General features: G+C 34.1%; 1 long non-coding RNA gene across 1 annotated transcript in view; it reads left to right on the forward strand.

Moving 5' to 3' along the window:
- The window catches only part of LOC111553148, a 51,768-nt gene extending 37,962 nt beyond the window's left edge, over positions 1–13,806 (forward strand). Inside the window, exons 3-4 of the long non-coding RNA XR_002734829.1 lie at positions 13,058–13,179; positions 13,667–13,806. This is a non-coding gene — a long non-coding RNA (uncharacterized LOC111553148). The remainder of the gene's footprint in view (positions 1–13,057; positions 13,180–13,666) is intronic.
- Positions 13,807–15,232: the final 1,426 nt, after the last annotated feature.

Consider the following 15,232-nt stretch of genomic DNA (forward strand, 5'->3'; position numbering starts at 1 on the left):
GCAAGTAAATAATAAACAAAAAGTATAGTAAAGGAAATAAAAGTATATCAAAGAAACCTTTTTTGACATTTTTTGTAAAAACAATTATAGAGACAAGTAACCGATCTAATGAATAAATCAAAATCATGGTATTTTAAAAAGTTAAAATACATAAAACTGTAAGATAACTTAATCATAAGAAAAGGAGAAGAAACGTGATGATACAAATTACGAAATGACAAAGGAGCAATCATTGAAACAGAAGAAATGGTTAGTAAATCGTAAGAGAAGACTTTGTAGACCTCTATTGAATGAATTTGAAAACCTCAGTAAAATGGGAAATTTCCTAAGGAAAACAAAACTGACCCCATCAGAATTGAAAGGAAAGATAAGCAAGAACTTCTTGAAATTAGTTACCTACAAGGAGTGGGTGGGAAAGAAGCAGAAAGAAGAATGGAATGGAAGGTCAGTGTGTCAGGGACAGTAAAATGTCTGAGGATCTCTCAGTACATATATTTTATACATAGTAAGACAGGAAAATAGAGTCTAGAGGCAGGAAAGTTACGACCAATTTATGCTGAACCAAGGAAAATCACTAAGGTCTGGGGCCAGGGAATCTAAGGCCAATTTGTGCTGACTTCCTTAAAGAGAAACCACCAAGGTTTGTGGGCAGGAAACATAAGGCTCATTAACACAAACTTCCTAAAGTTAAACCCAAAGGGAAAAACCCCTTGCCCCATGCTGATAACAAAAGATCAAAGGCTACTCTCCGTACAATCTCCTCCTTCCACCATGTCTCAGATGGAAAGGAAAAGTGCCCTGGATTGGCCTGGGGGCCAAGCATGTGCCATCTGTTCATCTGCATAGAGTGCCAATTCATCCACGTCAGCCTTTAATTAGCCACAGACCAAATCCTTCATCTGGATAATGCGTAACCAATAGGGTCCTCAAAAGGAAGTTCCTAAAACCCAGAAAACTTTGTAACATGTAACCTGGCAGTTGAATTGCTTGCTTGCACCCACTTCCACCCTATGGAGTCCTTTCTTACTTTGATAAATTTCTGCTTTCACTGCTTCATTTCTGTTTTGTTACGTTGTCCAATTCTGTGTTCAAAATGCCAAGGACCTGGAAAACTTACACTCGAGGTCCTCCTTGCAGTAACAATATGATCCTTAGAACCGTAGTACTATTTTATTTACTCTTAACATACCCCCAAAATTAACAAACACAATTAAACTGCAAAAGCGAGCATACCTAGCAATCACTTTTAGTTTCTAAAAACTAATCTCAACAAAAGGAACATGGGATCCTTGGACACTAAGGTGATTCCAGGAAAAATACAAGTTAACCTGGAATATCTTTTGGCATCAGAAAGTAATAAACTGTTCAAAAAATGAATAAAATGAGGGCTTCATAAAAGAACCAAAGTGGTCAACTTGGAGGAGCCCCTAGTAGTCAAAGCTGTATTAATTTGAGCAACAATATTAAGGATAACATTAAGTTATAACCTTGTGAATAAAATGAACATTAATGAGACCATGCTGATATAAATTTATAAATGACGGCAAATGAACAGCTTTTTCTAACAAGAGGTTTTTATATGTGTTAAAGGAAAGAGGGAAATAAAGCATCACCATTATGCAAATACCCCTAATAATTACTGAAGACAAGATTGGCCAGTGAATGTTAAAATTAGTGTACAAGGGTTATAGGAGAAACAATATATCCATATTTTCAAATATATTTCCCAAAATATTTATTAAATACAAGGGTGAAGTTAATAACCTTACACTTGACAATCCAGCAGACACCAAGTTAACAGAATTATCGAGTAAATATCCCCAGTACTAAAACACTGTCATGATGAACCATATGCTGTGATATGCTAGTAAGGGCACCGTATCATTTCTGTGGTGTTCTTTCTGAAAATGATAACCTCATTTCAATCATGGAAATATATCAGACAAATCAAAGTTGAAGGTCATTTGAAAAATAACTAATTAGTACTCTTCCAAAGTGTCAGATAATAAAAGACAAGGAAATACTGAAAAAATTGAAGGTCTGAAAGAGATTAGGGAGAAATCATAATGAAATGCTATGTAAAATCCTCAGTAGTATTCTTGAACCAAAAAAAAAAAAAAAACATTAGAAAAAAATGATGAAATTTAAATGATATTTCCATTTTAGTTACTAATATTGTACCAGTATTAATTTCTTCTTCCTGATAATTACATATAATCATAGAAGTTGCTAACATTAGGTGAAGCTGGTGAGGAATATATGAATACTTCATATAATATTTATGCAACATTTCTGTAAGTCTAAAATTAGTTCAAATTAAATGTTTCAGAAAATGAGCTTATTGTTTCCATCTGCACATTAACATTACTGAATTCGGGTGTTATATCAGGGATCCACAAGATTTTATTCTTTCCCCACATTTGTTTCTATATTTAATGCTGATGATAGATCTAACTCTAGTGATTTGTTCACGAAAATTCATTACTTTCAACACCTCTTTTCTGCATAGAGTAATTATTTCATTTATAAAATAATGTATTTTAGGTTTATTTGTACATATCAAAATTATACATTAAAATGTCCCTTCTTTAATATAATAAACTACTAAAACATCAGTGATATATTCAAAGTAGGTGAAAGGAAAACTTCAGAACACATTTTTGTAAAATATTTAATTCTCAAATAACCAATTAAGCTAACAATTTCAATTGTGGCTTTCTAACCTAAGTTTAATTAGTTTTGACTTGGAGCTGTGGAGATCTGAGAACTACACATGAACCAATTTTGCAGAAGATGTCAATGAAAATACCCAATTAAAAAGTTTAAATTATGACCATTTAATTATGACCATTTAAATCAGTTTTTCTGTGTCACTTAAAAATGTATGTTCACTGCATCTTGTAAGAATTATATGTATTTGCACCATTGTTTATTTTTCAAATTGTAGGGTTTAAATAAATTCAGTTTCTACAGTTGTATTTAAAATAAATGCTATCTGCTAAATATTAACAATGATGAATACATTTGGTAATCTAGTAAACAAGGACAAACCATTATTATATTGTATTCATATTTAAGCAATTTCATGGACAATGACATGTTATAACGAGAAAAGCATCTAGTTAAGTCTTATATCTTAATAAACTATCAGCTATATTTAAAATGCCTTTTTATATATACATAGCAAAATAACACCATAATAGGTATTCTAAAACAAAGATATTTTAATTTATGTTACATAACTCCTTGGATTTATTATAGAATTTGTGGCTATATTTCTATTTTCCTTACATTAGTTTTTTGAAACTTAATACTATAGCCTGTACATTGAAGTTCACCAAGAAATTAAAAGCAGTAAATATTAAAACCGATTTTAGAATTTCTAAAATGAGTTCATTTCTATCACATCATTTAAAGTTTAAGTTTTTTCAATTTGAATTTACATTAGAAATTCAAAAGCTCCTTAAATGCATTAAAGATTATTTAATGCATTTTAATCACCACAGGATTCATCAGAATCAATAGGTTAGCAATTGAGGCTCACTATTTATTGCGAGGTTTAAATGCCGTGATAGAAAAAACACTTTCCTTAAAATTTTAGATACTTAATCAGATGAATCAGACTACTGGCTAGGGAGAATTCTGTGTAAAATAATATCTTTAAACTTCTTAAATCTATGCTCCACAAAACAAGTTCTACAGTACTTTTAAATATCTAAAGTTTTATTTTTTTTCACTTAATATCTAATTTATGAGACTTGTCATTGAAATTTGATATTCTTCAATAAGGTATAAAGTATTTAGATTTTAATAATTTACTTTCTGGTGATTTCTACAGCCTGCTATGTGGTGATTTCTGCCACATTTTCTTTTGCTGCTTATATGAAACTCATAATTAACAAAATAATCTCAGGATTTGTTTTTATGCTTTTGTCAAATTGCTTTTCATTTAACTCTTTCTTAGGACAATTTCCTAAATTGAACACTCTTTCATGGAAAAAAGTAAATTGGAACCTGCACTTGTGAGGTTTGGAAACTACCGCCTAAGATGTTTACAATGAACACTGTTGTTTGCCTCAAAATGTTTATCCTTGGGAAGGAATCAATATTGTGCTGAGTTTCTCGCCATACCTAATTTGGCTTTGCTCCAATAATATTATTTCCCTGTTTACAAAGTAAAAGTCCAAACAAAAAAATATGTTACTTAAATAAGTTCCTCTCTAATGTATTTGTTCCCTAGTGTCACCAGCTCAAAGACATTTATAATAAACTCCATATCGGAAATTGCAAATCTTTCCACATTGCCAGCACCCATGGTCACCTTATAAATTATATCTTTCTTCTTTCATTGTTTTGTGTGGTTATATATATGTGCATATATATATATATATATGTATACACACACACACACACACGTATATATACACACACACAAAAAAAAATACCTGTTCAAACATTTATTGTTTACTATTAATATTGTTTGGCTCTATGTCCCCACCCAAATCTCATCTCAAATTGTATTCCCCACACATCAAGGGAGGGACCTTGTGGGAGGTGACTGTATCATGGGGGGTGGATTTCCCCGTGCTGTTCTTGTGATGGTGAGATAGTTCTCACAAGACCCGGTGGTTTAAAAGTGTTTGGCAGTTTCCCCCTCACTCTCTCTCTCCAGTCGCCTTATGAAGAAGGTCCGTGCCTCCCCTTTACCTTCCACCATGATTGTAAGTTTCCTGAGGCCTCCCCAGCCATGTGGAACTGTCAGTCAGTTAAACCTTTTTTCTTCATGAATTACCTAGTCTCAGGAAGTTCTTTATAGCACTGTGGAAACACACTAATACAACTATTCACCAGTGTAGTTTTGCTGGCATAATTTGTACTCTCTCTGCCGCACTCCCAGAAAAATAGTAATACTCCTTCAGTGTTCTAAAAATCTTGGACAATGGGCTATATCTGTTCTCCAGCTTGGGTTTCAGCTCACCATTTACTGCTTTGGTCTCATTGTCAAATGGACATTAGTGGCGGGGCTCTTTATTCCAATTCAAAATGCAGCTACAACATTCAGATAACTTTGGGATTGTTCAAAGAGAAGACCACCTACCTACATCTACGATTATTTTTTTTTTCATATATTTAGTCAGAGACACAGCATTTAATGGGACTCTCATTAATAGAGTTACCATCATTGGTGTACATGCAAGAAATCTTGGTAATATTTTTTTTCTCATCTCTTGTATCCCTAATTCAGTGCACCTCAGTTGGTAATATTTTTTAAACTGATAGAGTCTTACCAGTTTTTTAAAAATAAATCACTTTTAGCTATGCCAATGCCCTTTTATCCAATGAGTCATGAAGCCACTGTGGGGATTCTTCCAGTAACCAAACATGCCGATCCCAATTACAGATTTAGTCACTGGAGGGGAAAACACCGGATAGACCTCTGGGCCCACTGGGCCCACTGTGAATTTGACCTCAGTCTCCATCTATCACCAGAGCACTTTATGTTCCCTCTCTGGTGGACCACAGTGCAATTTTGGGTCCCTACAAATTAGTGTTCATTCAGAGTCAGGGCCTCGTAATCTCCAAAAGTTCTGCTCATTTTATTTTCCCCTGTGCAGTCACTCTTGTAAATGGCCACAGCCCTTTCAGGAAGGCTAGATGGAAGATTTATTGTGTGTACATATGGCAGTGGTCCATTATTGCAGAACAGGTAGTAAAGAGTAAATTTGTAGCTGAAGGGCAATAAATTGATAACTGGCACAAAGTGTGAAGAGAATATAGAGCATTTCAAATGAAGGACTTAGGCCATTATAATAAAATGTGGCAACATTTATATCAAAGACAATTTAGTCCCTAAGGAGAATAAATGTCAAATAAGAGGAATGCTTTTTTGAGGAGCAGATATTTGATGCCATATTGTAAAACATTAGAAGAATATATTCACCCCTATTCAATTGTCTTATAAGGTTAACAATATCAAGGGATGTGTCCTAGGAATATTATCCATCCTGCCAGGGTTGAAAGTATACTTGACACATAATAATTTTGTACTGAATCCACTTTTCTTTTTGATGAGTTTAGAATGTATATACATGTCTAATGACAAAACTATTTGAAGGCATCTGTTCTGTAGGGGAATAAAAGTTTCAGCTGTGTACATTTCTTATAAAACTAGTGTTATTATACTATAAGCACTTTAATATCTGCTTTTCACCTCTCATTTAAACATGTCTGTTAACAACCTTCTATTACCATCATATGCTAAATATTTATCAGTTGTCCCCAAACAGATAAACCTTAGAAAATATATTGTTGTAGACAACATTAAGCTTTGTTAATGATAATTCAAATATTAATTAAAGTAAGTTGGAGTCTTCTTTATTGATGGAGTGTATTTGAGAATAAGGTAAGAATGAGAAAAAAATAGTTTCATCATTTCTATTTTCAAATATTCTGCAAATTATATCTATGAGGTGAATGATAAAAAGTGATTTTATACCACTATGAAGGTGAAACTATCAAAAATATTTTCATTTCTTTACTTGATTGTAACTAAGCTATTTATTAGTTATTATAAGGAAAAAGGGGAATATCTGCATTAATTGATTTGATGTATTTGTCCTTTACTTAGAAAAAAATAAATTGAGCAATTGTAAATCTCTGTGACCCAGTGTTTAATTAACCAAATCTATTGCATTTAATAAGCAGAGATAATCCAAATAAGCTTTGTATTTACTCAGGTTTTTGATAAATTGAACATTTTATAGATAGAATACATATAAGAACTGCTCTAGAATATTATGTACGCAATTTCATAATATAAAAGCAAATCAGTGAGCATATGTTACAACAGAGAGAAAATGCAGAATTAAGCACATGTATAATACATGTGTGCTTAATACCTGAACTAGTAAAAACAGTGACAAATTTTCTCTATGCTAACCATTAAGTACTAAAGAATTTTTCATTAATTGATTACAGACTATACAAAAAGCCTCTGTATATTTTGGGTTGTCTACATGCTTCATAGTCAAATTGAGTAAGATGCAACGAGTAGGTGACATTTTCAACAGGATTTCCCAAAAAAAAAAAAAAAAAAAAAAAGGATTTTAAGGCCATGCTACACAGCATGGTCTTATGCATATACCATGGCCAATTGGATGTGGCTGGGTATTTTAGTTCTATTCAAATTATGCACATGCACAACCTTTGTCATATAGATAAAATGGTTCTGAAAGAATGGTGTTTGACAATGAACCTTATTTAGAGAAACCATACAATCAGATAATTAACACAAAATAAGAGAATTGTGATAATTTTTCCAAACCAGCTAAATTTATTTATGATGATAGAATCCAAATAAAATCAGCTTGGAAAGTAAGCATTTAGGGAGAAATTTTTTCCTAGCTTATCTTGTTAAAATAGTCAAATTGGCATGGAATTCCTGGAGATTTGGAATATACTCTACCAAAAATGCCCCACCACCTTTGTGTACATCATCTAATGCTGACTCTTCCTATTTTTGCTATTTTGCTTTTCTCTGTCACTGTATAGAATGGAGACCACTCTTAGCAGAATCTATTAATTAACCAGGTTAGCTTTGAAGTAAAATGAGAAGCTGTGTATTCATGTGAATCTAGCATGTCACTGCACAGAAACAACTCTCTTCCGTTTATAAAAAGAAATACTCCATTTTCCTGTACAGCTTTCTCTAGCAAAATATTTTGCTGACCAAACTTTGTTTCACTGTTTAAATGGTATTTCTATAAAATCTGTTTAGCAATGCATTATTCAAGAAGTTAAGGTCTTTACTGGCAATACAGCAGGGAGACTAATGATGTTAGGATGGTAATTAATCTTCTTGGAAAAACTTAAGGTTTTATGCATTTTTGTTAAATCTAAAAAAGATTTCATATTCCTCCAAGCATAATTGTGCCACCCATGTTTCTGAAATAAAATCAAGATAGGTAGCGATAAAGTTAGCAAGTTTTTGGGTGGTTTTGGAAAAGGAAACATTCAAGTGGAGAAACAAGGTCTCACTTTGGGCTGCAGTTACAGGCTTGAGGGTGGGGTTTTGTTAGGGATCTGCCCTTTTCTGCCTAGAATTTCTCTGATTCCTCTCCCTATCAATAGCCTGGGAAATATCATTCTGGACATAGGCCCTGGCAAAGATTTCATGAAGAAGACACAAAAAGCAGTTGCAACAAAAACAAAAATTGACAAATAGGCCCTAATTAAACTGAAAAGCTTCAGCACAGTAAAAGAAACTATCAGAGTAAACAGATAACCTACCAAATGGGAGAATATATTTGCAACTGTGTATCCAACAAAAGTCTAATATCCAGAATCTATAAGGAACATAAGTACATTTACCTGAAAAAACAATCTCATTAAAAAGTGAGCAAAGACATGAAGACACTTCTCAAAAGAAGACATAAACATGTCCAGCAAACTTACAGAAAAATGCTCAACATCTCTAATTATTAGAGAAATAAAAATCAAAACCACAATGAGATACCATGTCACACCAGTCAGAGTGGCTATTATCAAGAAGTGGCCGGATGTGGTGGCTCACACCTGTAATCCCAGCACTTCGGGAGGCCAAGGTGGGCTGATCACAAGGTCAGGAGATCGAGACCATCCTAACACAGTGAAAACCCATCTCTACTAAAAATAGAAAAATTAGCTGGGCGTGGTGGCGGGCACCTGTAATCCCAGCTACTCAGGAAGCTGAGGCAGGAGAATGGTGTGAACCTGGGAGGCGGAGCTTGCAGTGAGCTGATATTGCACCACTGCACTCTAGCCTGGGCGACACAGCCAGACTCCATCTAAAAAAAAAAAAAAAGAAGTCAGAAAACAACATGGTGATGAGCCTATGGAGAAAATTGAATGATTATACACTGTTGGTGGAAATGTAAAATAGTTTAGTCTCTGTGGAAAACAGGTTGGAGATTTCTCAAGGAACTTAAAACAGAACTACCATTTGATCCAGCAATTCCATTACTGGGCATATACCCAGTGGAAATAGAACATTTTACCAAAAAGATACATGCCTTCATATGTTCATTGCAGTACTACTGACAGTAGCAAAGACATGGAATCAACCTCGGAGACCATCACTGGTGGACTGGAGAAAGAAAATCTGGTACACATACACCATGAAATGCTATGCAGTCATACAAAAAAGAATGAGATTATGTCCTTTGCACCAACATGGAGCTGTAGGTCATTATCTGAAGCAAATTGATGCAGGAAAAGAAAACCAAATACTGCATGTTCTCACTTATAAGTGGGAGATAAACATTGAGTACACATGGACACAAAGAAGGGAACAACAGACACTGAGCTAACAACAGACCTAATTCACGGTGTAGGGTGGGAGGAGAGTAAAGATCGAAAACCACCTGTCAGATACTATGCTTACTACCTGTGTCATAAGGATAGTGCCTGTAACCCATCGGGTACATCAAAGCCCCGTGACACGCAATTTACCTATATAACAAACCTGCACTTGTACCTTTGAATCTAAAATAAAAGTTAAAAAAATTAAAAAAGAGAAGGCTATAAAAACTAGGAAAACAATTTAGGAAATGCAAAATCTGACTTACAGCCATTCCAGAAAGAATGAAAAAAATGATCATTAAAGTAACATGAATGTTTTCCAGATCTAATATTTATGAATCTCCAAATTGAAAATACTAATTACTTTGCACAACAAATTTAAAAAGCCTAATGCCAAAGCACATAATTACCAGATTTTTAAATGTTCCAGATAATAAGATTCTAACAGCTCACAGAAACAAAACAAGTCATACTACAAGAACTGAAAAATCAAATAGAGTTCTCAACGAAAAAACAAATAGAGTCACTGGATCTGGAAGACAATTGTGATAGTAATTTCTTTTGTTACTTACCTGGATCATGCTATGCTTAGATATCTGGTTAAATATGATTTCTCCATGTGTCTGTGAGGATGTTTCTGGAAGAGATTATCATTTGAATCACTAGACAGAGTAAAGTGAATTGCTCTCCCAAATGTGGGTAGGTCTCATCTAACCAGTTCAGAGTGTGAATAGAACAGAAAGGTGGAGGAAGATTGTATTCACTGGTTCTCTGCGTGAGTGGTTGATCAGGGACATTGGTGTTGCACATTCAGTGCTCCTGGTTCTCAGGCATTCAGAGTCAGAATAGAATCTATGTCATTAGCTTTCCAGCTTTCCAGGCCTTCTAACTACACCAATGGCTTCCCTGGTTCTCCAGTTTGAAGATGGCAGATTGTGGAACTTCTCGTTTTCCATAACCTCATGAACCAATCTCTCATATGAGCCAATATCTCATGAGTCAATACAAGACGCACACACACTCACACACACACACACACACACACATTCTGTTTGATTGTTTCTTTGGAGAATCCTCACTGATATAATGATGAATTGTTTTTATCATCCTGTGTAGAAATGCTTTTTTTCAAATATGACTTAAATTGCTGGCCACATTATCAATCAAATGTGATAATATAATAAATGCTGTCATGTATAATGTCGTACTTACCATCCGTACAGCTTCAGAAAATTCTGCAATAATATGTTCTTCCAAATATGTATAACTAAACAAGAGAGAGAAAGAGAAGGGAGATCAAAAAAAAAAAAAAAAATTCCTAGAATACTGACAAATAAAAGTTCTTGAAGAGCAGAACAGCAAGTTCTAGAGAGAAAAGCGTTTGAAACGGAGCAAGACATTAGAGGGCTTAAGAGAGGGTTATGAAATAAAATTATGTTTCTGCTTTAAAGCTTATAGGATGTTAAATCACAGTATCTTATAGATGTGAAAATGAATTAGCAAAGATAACACAAAAATAAAATAAACAAAAGGAAAATATAAAGACTGACTCCAGTAAAAATAAAAGTTAGTCAAGGAGGAGAATATAACTATAGAACTGCTGGAATTTGATATCATTATAATAACCAAAATACTGAATATGAATTTAACCAGAACCGAAGAAGTAATTTTATGTGGAGGATGGATGAAGAAAAAATATGTGTTTGAAAATGAGATAAAAATTTTTATCTCCCATTAAAAAAATCACTTAAGTGTTTAAAAGTAATGAATAAGGATATGTAAGAATTCTTTTTGTTTTGTCAATATATAGAGATAAATTTCAACACACACACACACGCACACACACATAAATGCACACTTCTAAGTTCTTTTCTTCTCTGAAAAGGAAAGTGTTGAGGAAGAGATGAGAGAGGAACTTTAGTCATTATTATTGTTATTGATGTCGTAATGCTTTCTGCGTTTTAAAAGTAAAGAGCTTACATTTCATAATGTGACAAAAATTTAAATTAAAATTAACAAAAATTAAAGAATGATTTAGTGTTTTCAAAAATACTAAAATCAATAACTTAAATACCTTTAATACTTAATCTGTGTGCTATCTGGAAATTACAGCAGTAAGTTTAACTTTTTTCATTAATTCATGAGATACCCTCAACTCTCGATTTTTCATTAATTATCCTTAGTAAGTTATTATGCCAGTTTGACATACCTTAGGTACTATCCTGCTTAAGGCCTCTTCTCTCCAATACTAGTTGGTAAATTCCCATGGAATGTAAATTGATTTTAATATTAATATTACAAAAAATATAATTAGGAAGTTGACCCTGGAGCACTATCATCAAACTTTTGCATAAAAACCCATGAATTCACAGGTGTCTTCTACTCCATAATAAGGATTTTTAAAAAGATGTATTTTTACTCATTTCATCTCTACTGGCATTATATTTAATGATTTATTGGGTTTTTAATGACATTATTAATATTACATGATACTCATCTCTGGTAAAGTCCCCAAACAATTTGTATTAAAATGCTTAAAAATATTGCAGTGGAAAAAAGTTAAACACAAAGAACTAATACAAGTCATAAAATATAATTTAAAATGCAATGAGTTATTTACCTTTGAACACATCTGTAGGAAAATAATATACGGTCCCAAAATATTTTTTTAAATAGTCATGAAATCACTGGTAAATATGAATAATGAGCCAAAGTTTCTACCATCAAATTAACAGAATACAGAAATTATTACAATCATGCTATAATGTTCATGTGAGTGGATTAGAAGTACTCACAACCATAAAAAACCATGTTTTGTTCAATAAATACATAAGTTACCAAGAAAATTATACAATGGATATTAAGTTGATCAATACATACCTGAAAAAATTATTTTCTTCCTTCTTCCTTTCCTTTCTTTGACATACAAAAGGATTAGTATTTAATAAGCATTCAGCTTGATGTTTAGGAATACTCAGATGAATGGGCATGCTTCCTACATCCACCTCACACCTTATTTTAGGAACCACTCAGGAAAATAATTGTTTTATATAAAAATTGTATTGGTGCTACAAAAGAGGACCATAATCTCTGTGAGATTAGACACTTTGTCTTGTTTCTGGATATATCTAAGTATCTAAAACAGGCATTGCAAATATTTTCATAAAGTGTCAGACAGTAAATATCTTAGGCTTTCTGGCCTAAGTCTGGCCAGCAACAGTCTCTGTGGCACAGAGTCTCTAGTCTTACAGTGTTGCTGGCAACTGTGAATTCAGCGATACACAAAAACACACTCACCCACCGTGTTGTGGCCAGTAGTTGATTGATCTTTGATCTTGAAAAATGCCCGACTCATTTTGGTGCTGAGGACAAGCATGTGAGTAACACACATATTTATTCAGTATCATACCATCCCGATACAACTTCTTACTATCTTTTATATGCACGTATATGTGTGACATTGAATTACACATAAAGACAACTGTCAAATAAAGACAAAGTCATACTTAGATAAGAAGAGACTTTGTTCAAAAAGAGTATTCCAATAGGCAGAATATTCTTATTTCATAAATCTGCAAGCATATGAAAATAAATAAAGAAAAAGGTTTATTTTGTAAGGAGAGGTAAGCAATGCTTAGCAGAAACTTTTAAGGAGAAGTTGAGTAACCAAAAGGGAGTATAATCCTGGTTTGACAGAAAATCTGTCTTTTATCATTAGCAAGAACACAAGATACGCTGACAAGGGGAGCAAGCTAAAGTTCAAGGGCCTGTGTGAAAGAGAGATGCCTGACTAATGTTTGGTCGAGGTAAAGCAGAGGGTTAGAAGGTTGGTAAGAGACAGTAAGTATTATGTTAGCACTTCTGGATTCTGGAACTCCACACTCATCTGAATTTCATAATACATTGTTAGCTACTCCCTCTCCATCTTTTCTTCCTGCCCACCCCCCCACCCCACCCAAGAGAGGATCTCACTCTGTCACCAAGGCTGGCATGTAGTGGCATGGTTGCAGCTCACTGCAGACTTGAACTCCTAGGCTCATGAGATCCTCCTACTTCAGCCTCCCAAGTAGCTGGGTCTTCAGGTGCATGCCACCACACCCAGCTAATTAAAAACAAATTTGCAGAGACAGGGGCTTCACTATGTCACCCAAGTTGGTCTTGAACTCCCAGACTTAAGCAATCCTCCTGCCTTGGTCTCCCAAAGTGCTGGGATTATAAGCATGAGTCATGGTGCCCAGCTCCATCTCTTTTCTGATTCACATTGTCTTAGTGACTCAACATCCTAGGAAATCTCTGAATCACAGAATGTATTCTTCTCTAATTTTAGGTAGAGGCCAGGACACATAAGTAAGAAGGTCTGCCTTTCCTGTTTTAAAGTCATGGTTGCATCTACTTTCATAAGAACTTATTGTGTACTTTTTCTGTCAGTAACCTGGGAATAAAGAGTGGAGTTTATTCTGCACTACAGATCAAGTGTGAGCTGCTCTTTAATAAATATTTATTTGTGAATTTGGGTTTGATCTGGAACTTGTTTTTACGGTAGTATACCACTTTGTTGCTGAAACTGTACAGGGAGGAATATATAACACATACCTGACTGTAACCATAGCAGCTGAATACAATTTACCAGAAATAAGTCATTTCATAACAGATTTAGAATTTCCTAACTTTAAACATTTTATTCTTATATAAATGTACACTTTAGCTCTAGAAAAATTTTAAAAAATTGTTTTAAAAGAAATCAAATTAATTCAAAGAAATAAATACACTTTTGCTTTCATCCATGATAAAAAAAAAATAGAGGATTCAATTTACTCTTTGACATTAAACAAAACAGCTAGAATATTTTTTAAAGATAGTGGTTAGATATTGAAAAGTGGCCAGTGTCACAATATTAGTGAAAGGAGAAGGGAAATAAGGCAAGCGCTACAATTATGCCAGTTTTCTGCCTAGAGCTAGTTTCCAGATAGCAGTGTGGATGGAGGAGGAATTTGAGAAGATCCAGATGTTTCCTTGAGTTTAGGAAACAGAGTTAAAAGTTCTGGAAGGTCAAGGCAGAATTCATGGAACAATTTAATGAGGGAGGGAGAGGGAGGGGGGGAGGAGGGAAGAGAGAGAGAGAGAGAGACAGAGAGAGAGAACCAGAGAGAACCAGAGACAGAGAAAATGCAAGTGCATATACAGTCTGGAGACAGATGATTCCACTGTAGTTTTCACTGGAGTACTGACTAACACATGTACAAAAAACATTCTGACAGCAGAAAAAGCTTCTCCAGAAACATACCTAAAATCCCTAGGGATAGGAAAAGTTTGTAATTCCAAACAGCCAGAGTGGGGAAAACTTCATAATACCTGAGAAACTGAGTAGAATACTCACAATGGTATTGCCTTCATATCACTTTAGCCCTAAAGTCAGCTCTGGACCTCTCTAGCAATGATAAATGAGAGCCTCAAAGGATCAAACTGTTTTTAGTAATTTAATTACATTCCACAACAAACTCCATAATAAAAAAAAAATCATTTAAAAAATAAAGAAAACATGTATAATACTTGCCACCTGATTTGAAGCTGGAACCTAGTGAGAGGTGATTAGGCCCTGTGGGTGGAGTGAATGGATTTATGCCATTAGTGTAGGAGTACGTTAATTATCGTAGAAATGAGTTTTTTATAAAATGCAGCACTCAGCCCCCTTTTCCTTTGTGTTCATGTGTTCACTTGCCCATGTGATGCTTCCCACCATATTGTGAACATGGCAAGAAGACCCTTACCAGATACAGGCCCTTGACCTCAGACTTCCCAGCTTCCAGAACTGTAAGTTAAATAAATTTCTGTTTACCATAAATTACCAGACTCTGGTATTATGTTATAGCAGCATAAAACACAATGCTATTTT

Source organism: Piliocolobus tephrosceles, chromosome 7 (assembly GCF_002776525.5).
Source record: "Piliocolobus tephrosceles isolate RC106 chromosome 7, ASM277652v3, whole genome shotgun sequence".
Taxonomy (NCBI): Eukaryota; Metazoa; Chordata; class Mammalia; order Primates; family Cercopithecidae; genus Piliocolobus; species Piliocolobus tephrosceles.